Below are 8,896 nucleotides of genomic sequence, written 5' to 3'. Positions count from 1 at the left end.
GTTTGTGTATAATATGCTCTAGGGTCTTTGATAAATATTTCTACAACTTAACATTGTAAAGCGCAAAAGGAAAAATTATGTGAACTGCAGGAAGACACTGCCTAGTGCCAATCAACATTTTTCTACCGAATTGAAATTAACATGCTTTTATGGAAATCACACTGAGCACCGAATATCTTGTAGACGTCTTGAAATGTCTATATTGGTCATATATATCTTGAGCTACCAAAGACATCTCCAAGACGACGTTTTATGCTTGGCTAGAAGACATCTTAGCCAAGACATCTGGAAGCTGTCTTATGATGGATTTTAACATGCTCGGCTACACAAGCTGACTGCTGGACGGCTTAAGCAAGTTGTCGTCTAGACGTTCTCCTTCAGAAGTCTACTAGACTTCCTCACAAGACGTTTCATGGATATATGCAACAACATTGCACTACACGTTTACACTTAAACAGGAGGTAACCAGAGTCGCGTCACAGATAACTAAATGAAAAACCCCGGTTCACAATGCACGGCAGTGCCGCGGGAATATTCTATTTCCAAAGGCACGCTTTCCCATTGGCTCCACTGCAAGACAGAGAGCCGGAGGGAGCCGAAACGACTGCGTAGCGCTGTCCTGGCCGGCGTTTGATGAAGCGCGCACGCGATGCCCAAGATCGGCAGGGCAAATAGAGAGGCGGGAAGGAGGGGGTATATGAGAGGTGGCGAGACCGGGCCAAAAGCATGCAGGAAAAAAAAACTGAGGAGGGAGTGCGACGCCAAGACTGAGCAAGATTAGGACTGCACTCTTTAATAACGGGATGCGTTAAAGCGTAGCTGGTAAATTTAAAATGTACTATTTAATGGAAACAGTACATACACATGTGTATTTATTAAATATATATTTAAAGCTCAATTAAAATTTGTTTTTTTCTGCGGTCCGATTTGGCGTGAAACGTCACGCCAGCTCTAGAAGCGTGGTAGTACCCAGTGGGCCAGGCGCTGCAGCGTGAGAGGTTTCGGAGGTCTTGCTTTTGCTTCATCACCCTGAAGGTATGAATCATAATTTTCAGTTGGCCCGAAGCTAATTGTTCAGCATGCAACGAGGCAAGAAAATTTTTGATGAGTTATCGCGATAGCAGAAATTGCACCGACTGAACGATGAGGTTTACGGTCTAATTGCTGGAGAGCGCAGTTCCAACAGTAGTGGCGCTATCATGTCCGTTTGTGCAATTGAAAGTGTAAACGAACGCAACGTGAACTTAGCAGGTGGAAGCGCTCTTCTAGTGGATCTTTTAGATGAAAGGGTGATCATTTCATCTGAACAGGTAACACTTGACAGGCACTCCGTTGTATGCGATATTCGTCCTGACGCGCGTGGCATGGCCGATGCCGGGAGCGCTGACAGCAGGCAAAAAGCTGGTGTAAATGCTCAAGCTGGTAATGACCGTGATGTAAATGGAACAGAGCGCGCTGCTTCCATTTCAGACAGTGAGTCCAGTAGGCGGTCTGCTGAGCTAATTGATGCTCAAGGAAGCGACACTACCATCTCCTCAGACGAAGCCGAGCTTCAGTATGAGGAGGTATGTGTTAATGAGAGCTCCTCTGCAGAGAATGCAGAATACCATGAGGCTAATGATTCAGAATGCCATATGAGGCATTTCTTGAGGCAGTGGGCTAGCACCCATAAGGTAACTCTCGCCGCACTTTCTTCGTTGTTGAAAGAAATGAGGCAGCATCCATGCTATACCGGCTTACCGAGCGATGCAAGGGCATTACTTTCTACACCTCGTACAGTGAACGTCAGAAGCGTGCCACCAGGATCTTACTGTCACTTTGGCAGTGTAGAATGTCTACATGCTGTGCTGTCACATGTCGACGTGTCATCAGTACCGTCTCAAATTGGCATTTTATTTTATGTTGATGGGCTGCCACTTACAAAGAGCTCACACAGCCAGTTTTGGCCAGTCCTTGGAAGAAGGCCTGATATACCTGGTAGTAGCGTTTTCCTAATTGGCTGTTATCATGGGAACTCAAAGCCGGGTTCAGTTGCAGATTTCATTGCTGAACTTCAAACTGTTTTGTCAGGTGGACTGACCTTTTCTGGGAAGCTGTTCACTGTGCATGTGAGGATTTATTTGCGATGCCCCTGCAAAGGCTTTCTTGTTGGGTGTCAAACCTCACACAGGCTATTTTGGTTGTTGCAAATGCATACAGGAAGGAGAGTTTGTAGACGGTTCTCTAATTTTTCCAGAAACAGATGCACTTCTGCGAACTGATGAAAGTTTTATGCAAAAGACTCAGGAAGAGCATCATGTCAGCGACACTCCGCTTAGGTCACTGCCCTTAGGAATGGTGTCCCAGTTTCCACTAGATTACATGCATTTAGTCTGTATTGGAGTCACCAAAAAGTTGCTGGTTCTCTGGATGAAGGGCAGTAAATCGTACCGCCTGCCATATGCAAGTGTACATGAGATTTCGCAACGCTTAGTTGACCTTAAGAATTTCTGCTGCACTGAGTTTGCACGTTTGCTGCGGCCATTGAAAGACCTAGCCTTCTGGAAGGCAACTGAACTTTGTTCTTTTCTCCTGTACCTGGGTCCTGCAGTGCTGAAAGGCATCCTGGACCGAGAGAGATATGAGCATTTTCTTGTGTTGCATGTTGCAATCAGAATTCTTGCAAGCCCAAGCATGTGCAGCGCATACAATGATTATGCTAAGGAGCTCCTTATCTTTTTTGTGCATACCTTCATATCATTGTATGGTCTTGCCAAGGTTTCGTACAATGTGCATAATCTTGTTCATCTAGCAGATGATGTAGCGAACCATGGGGCACTTGATAGCTTTAGTGCGTTTGCAGCTGAAAGCTTTGTTTCAGCTCAAACGTCTCGTCAGAAGCTCAACACGGCCCCTTGAGCAGCTGCACAACCGAATCAATGAGCTCAGTGCTAGCGGAGAGCTTTATGCCATTCAGAAAACATTGGAGCATCCAGTGACATATAAGCAGATGCACACTGGAGGACAGCTGCCACGCTCGTGTAACGGGCCACAGTTTAAAGCTGCTGTTTTTCTGCAGTTCAACTTGAAGTCCACTGCTGGGGATAACTGCTGCCTCCTTAGTGACTCCAGCATTGTGCTTGTGTCTGATTTTTGCTATGATCAAGCCGGATCAAAAGTGCTTGTTGGGAGGCAGTTCACAGCATTGCGTGACTTCTACAGTGTACCCTGCGGGTCCAGTGACTTGAATATTTTCATTGCATCCCAACCATCATTAGACAAGGTGTGACCCTTGTCTAGTGTCCAGTGCAAGTGTGTATTGCTACCATATTTGGGGTCATGCAGTGAACATTTGGTCTTTCCACTACTTCATTCCGCTTAGTTTTACTTCAGAAGTTTCCATTTGTTGTGTACAAGTGCCGTCTAAAGTAACTGGAAGTGAACTCCATGGAAAAAATTTTATTTCTTTGAATAGAAACAATAACAGTCAAAATTTATTGGTGCTTTATGTAATCACACGATTACCACTAGTGTGCATATATCTATTCAAGGATGCATGCAATTAATGCATTGACTTTAATTTTGTTTGCTAATATCGCCTTCCACTTACTTTTAACAACATACTTACAGTGTGAGCTGTGATATTTTTGTTGTTTTAAAGCTTTCCCTTCTGCAGAGAATGTTTGCTGTTGTGCGATTTTGTGAAGACAACAGCGTTGATGTGGTGCCATCACATTGGCTTGAAGATGACCAGTGCTTTTGGCCAGCAAACTTCAAGGCTTCCAGGACAATGAAAGCCGTGAAACACAGGGAAGTGCCCGACTCAACGTACACGAAGCATGACGTCATCGTCTTCAGCATGGAAGGTAAAGTACATCAACACTTCCTACACCTCCTTTCCGCTATTTTGGTTGGTTGCACATATTTTTTCCACACAAGTTTTTCTTTCTTATTCGTACATACTTCCAAACTCTTTCATGGTCTTCCATTGGACAACTGGCAATATATGTTCTTGACATCTGAGAGCAGGGATTTGGTCTGTTAAGGAATGTAATCTATGAGGATGTGTAATGAACTGAACAATGCATCAAAGGCAGGGACCAAAGGAACAAAACATGCAGTGGTAAATGTTGAGGCAATGCCATTATGACATTGTTCTTCAGTCATCGTCATCAGCCTGACTACGCCCACTGCAGGGCAAAGGCCTATCCCATGTCTCCCCAATTAACTCTGTCCTTCGCCAGCTGCTGCCACTGTATTCCCGCAAATTCCTCATTCTCATCCGCCCACCTAACTTTCTGCCGCCCCCTGCTACGCTTGCCTTCTCTTGGAATCAACTCCATTACCCTTAAGGACCAGCAGTTATCTTGCCTTCGCATTACATGCCCTGCTCCAGCCCACTTCTTCCTCTTGATTTCGACTAGGATGTCATTAACCCGCGTTTTGTCCCCTCACCCACTCTGCCTGCTTCCGATCTCTTAACGTTACACCTGTCATTTTTCTTTCTATAGCTCACTGCGTTGTCCTTAACTTAAGGTGAACCCTGTTTTTTAGACAGAAAAAAGCAAGCATTGCAAACGAGTGTTATAAAGAAGTGTCTGCTGTGCTGTTGCCCACACCCTGCCTGAGCTTTCTATTCTGCATCACCAACTTTCTTAGACTACAACATTTTCAGTAGGCGTGCCATCTTATGATGGTATGCTGGCAACTTGCTGGTCTCAAAAGAAAAGCTTCAGTTTTGAAATAATTTGTTGGATCAGTCAACTAGCTTGCTGGCTCTCATGATACAATCTTTGTTTTTATTTGCTTAGAAACCTATGAAAAAGCAAGGATGAAACTGAGGAAGGCAGAGGATACTGATGATATTGCTACGTCAACAGATCAAGGTATATATATTTCTCATCTGACCTGCCATGACCTGTAGCGTTTATTAAACGACAATTACAAGTTGAAATGTTTACTTCTTGTGGCATACAAAAGTTCATTTCAAAATGTGAAATTAGCTAAAGGTCTTCTTTTTCTATTTTTCTCTGATCAATTAAATTTATTGTGTCTGCATGCACCAAGAACAGTATTTTTGCTTTTAGTGGCATTTTTCTGTGTTCTGTTGAATGCATTTTCTTAACATGCTTCTCAGCTCTTGATGGCTGAAAGTGAATATCTGAAACAAAGTTTAGTTTGCAGAAGCTAGCAATTTCCAAATGGCTACGCTGCAGTGTAATCATTAACTCGTGTAGCACAAAGCACCATTTTATGATCCTTAATAATGTTTTCTGTCTATGACGGTTTCCTAGAAAAAGGCCGTGGAAAACGAAAGAGGCAAATGGTGTGCTTATCATTGGATGAGTTTGATGGACATGATGATGAAGAAGGGATAAAAAATGTGCCTCCATCACCCTTCAGTCGCCAAATGTAAGGGAACTTTGCTTCTTTCAGAGATGAACCTAAGGCAGAATTTGGAACTATATACATTGCACTCATAGAAAGCATGATCCCACTGAGGCTCAGGTTGTTTTCTGAATGCATATCTAATAAGAGGATTTTGTTTGATTTAAAAAATGTAAAAAAATTTTGCAGGTAAGCCTGTTATTGATGTTACAAAGATTGAGGATTTTAGTACATTCTTCACCTTAATGCCAGTTTGACCTAAACTGAAATGCAACCACATTGAAAAAACTGAATGGCTATGAAAACATTGCATTTGTGTAACAAGGCTCTAATGCATTTTATTTCTGACGTCTCAATCAGCGATTGCAGTGCAGCTGTCACTCAGGAAAAGAGTCGTCCTGACATTCCATCTTGCTCTGGTAATAAGTGGATTTATCACAGTTTGGCCCCATGTGCTAGAATTTTTGCTTGGACTGGCTGATTGTATGTTCATTCACGCTCCTTAAATATCTTGTTGCTGTGGGTAGCTACCACAAAAAATAATGCAAGCTCTGCTAGGTGTTTTATGGTGGTAAAAAATTTCAAGGATACTTGGTGCAGTTATCGTGTAGCTTTCTAATTAATGATGTAGCTGCATTGGCAAGCTCTGCATTTTGCACCTATAAGCTATTAATCTATGTTCAAATAACTTAGGGGTTGCGTCTGCACTTAAATCACCTTGTCAAGTACCATTCCTGCAGGCTTGGCAGTTATGCGCAAGCTAGAAAAGTGACAAAGTTATAGTGGTGTGCACATCTTCCAAGTAACAGTTTTTTGTCTTTCAGTGCAGTGCCTGAGCAGTGTCCTCCAGTGAATCAGCAGGAGGCATTTTCAGCGACCGTTGGTAACCAAAACTTCATGGTATTTTTTCAGTTGTTCTGCATGAAAACAGTAAATAGTATAGCCTTTCGTAAAGACGACAGTTGCAAACAGAGCATTTATTGCGCTATGCATGAAGTGAGCTGAGCATAGGAGAATCCCAAGTTTGAATCAGAGCGGCGGGAAAAACTTTTTCAACTTCGAATCCAAATTTCTTAGAAATAAATGCATCTTTCGCTGCCGGCCAAGTGGCTACAAAGCTATGAAATGCCGAACTATCAGATTTTGCTATAAAAAAAAATATTAATAGAGCTCTCCTCAGTGTCCCTTTAAAGTGGCTGTGTTAGCTGAACCAGAACATAGCTACAAGAAGTATCAATACATTTAGAAATGTCTTTCATATCTTGCCAAGACATCTTGTAAATGTCTAGGGACTATCAGGGGGGGGCAGTTTGGATGTCTAAAGACAACTTTTCTCTTGGGCAAGATGTCTTATATACGTCTAATATACTGGCTGATGTTCAGTAAAAAAATTTGAAAGTAAATAAGATTTTGCTTCTTGACTTCTACAAGATGTCTTGCAAGACATCTTGCAAGACATCTTGCAGCTTAAAAAAGTGGGTGCATTAGCCGAGCTACAAGATAGCCACAAGATATATCAAGACGTCTGAAAATGTCTTGCACCTCTTGTCAAGACATCTTGTAGACATTGTGCAGTATATACAGTACTACTGCGGCCAGGTTTCACAGGTATCTGCTCTTGAAAGAATTCGCAGCATCAGCTCTGACCTCGTTTCCCGAATTCCGGCATCTTCTTTACCCGTGGTGTAGTAAAGGATGGCAATCATGCAAGCTTGAGGTTTCCTTCACGCGTCTACGTTGTCGCGTGCCTCATTAAACTTCTATCTTTATAGATCTGGTCTGGTGGTCTCCCCATTGTGCCGGTTCTCCGGAGAACCCGAAACGATAGATCATTTCTTGTTGACCTACCGCCGTTTCTCCTCTTTACGGAGCCGCCTGCTGAAGCATCCGTTACGACAGCTAGGTCTAAGTCTGTCAGCTGGGGTTGTTCTGTCTCTTGGCGCTTCCTTCCTTGGGCACAGTAACTGAAATGTGCTCTCTGCCCTTCAAAACTTCCTTACAGACACTAGACGGCTGCCGTCTGCTCTTGGTCATGATCAATATTTCTCTGCAACAAAAACTTTCCGAAACATGGAATATTTAGCCCCGTTCTCTATTTCAGTCACCGATCTCACAGTATTTGTTTAACCTATTTCAATTACACATCTGAATTTCTTTCATTTGTTTCCTAATTATTATTATTATCATGATTACCATTATTTTCTCCTCATTTATTTACTTGTTTATCATTCTGAGTACCTGTCAGTAGCCGCCAGTGTCTTGCCAGTGCCATTATTTAGAGGACAACAACAACAACAGAAAAAGAAGACCATTGATTCTTAATGCACATGTCGGCAGCGCTGGAAGAGACGCCATATTTATGCGGCGATGGCTGCTCCATGTGATAGCCGTCTCAGCGAAGCCACAACAACTTTGAAGGGCACAGTGATGGAGACAGCGGCGACTCTCTCAGAGGATCAAGATCCTTTAGTGCTGGAGGTGGTATCGCCGCTGAAGGCAGTTCCTGCATCACTGCCTCCCGATCACGAAGTCTCCGTCTCCCCCGACGGGAAGCAAAGGCTGAGACGGTGTAACGGAGTGCTGCCCGAAAGTCATGAGACCAGGTGTGTCTATGCTCAAGCCTCCCTTGGAACCGCGACACAAGGAGTTAAAGACCTCTGTCTAGCCAGTGCCAGCAAGAGTAAATCACGGAGCCTACCCAACAACGAAACAAGGCTGTGGATACCCGGCCGCTTGGCGACTGGTCACTGGAGTCCGCGTTGATCTCAGTAGCCGCTTGCACTATGGAAAATCTACTGTGTCCATCGACCGAAGCGCCCGCTGTGGCTGCTCCAGTATATCTACCAGCATCAGTTCCTCCCGCTTTCGAGGAATCGGCTCTGCTATTAGGAACTTCTAGCTTTGAACCTAGAGCTCATAGGCACCAGACGACTGTGAGCAAAGTTTCTTTTCTTATTTCTTATGAGAAAGGCATGTCAGCTTTAAATGCTCCCAGTCTTCCTGCTACTTCTGAACAGTCGCAAGCACCGCAAGTTTCATCAGCGGATCGCTACACCACCGGCGACAAAACGGAGCGGGAGCCGGAAGACAATTCTTACACTCGTGGACGCGAAATGGAGCACTCTGATTTCAGGCCTCACCAGGAAAGGTTGTGCTGAAGACAATGCGGCCTTGTGAGACCTAGAGTACCACGTGGCGGTTTGCCACAGGCACTGCTCGAGACGAAGCTGGATGCAGCGATGAGTGCGGCGGAGCAGCAGCACTCGTTGGCGACACCACTACTCCAGCAGCCATCGCAGGGCATTCCAGACGGACAGGAACAAAGCATCATCATCATCATCATCATCAGCCTGACTACACCCACTGCAGGGCAAAGGCCTCTCCCATGTCTCTCCAATTAACCCTGTCCTTTGTCAGTTTCCGCCACTGTATCCCCGCAAACTTCTTAATCTCGTCCGCCCACCTAACTTTCTGTCGTCCCCTGCTACGTTTGCTTTCTCTTGGAATCCACTCCGTTACCCTTAAGGAC

General features: G+C 44.3%; 1 pseudogene; it reads left to right on the top strand.

Moving 5' to 3' along the window:
* The first annotated feature begins 1,143 nt into the window (after positions 1-1,143).
* On the top strand, positions 1,144-6,220 carry LOC149355259 (uncharacterized; annotated as a pseudogene).
* Positions 6,221-8,896: the final 2,676 nt, after the last annotated feature.

Source organism: Amblyomma mixtum, chromosome 3 (genome assembly GCF_055824585.1).
Source record: "Amblyomma mixtum isolate Tamu chromosome 3, ASM5582458v1, whole genome shotgun sequence".
NCBI lineage: Eukaryota > Metazoa > Arthropoda > Arachnida > Ixodida > Ixodidae > Amblyomma > Amblyomma mixtum.
Note: the sequence above shows the minus strand (reverse complement) of the source record. Positions and strands in the feature narration are given on the sequence as shown.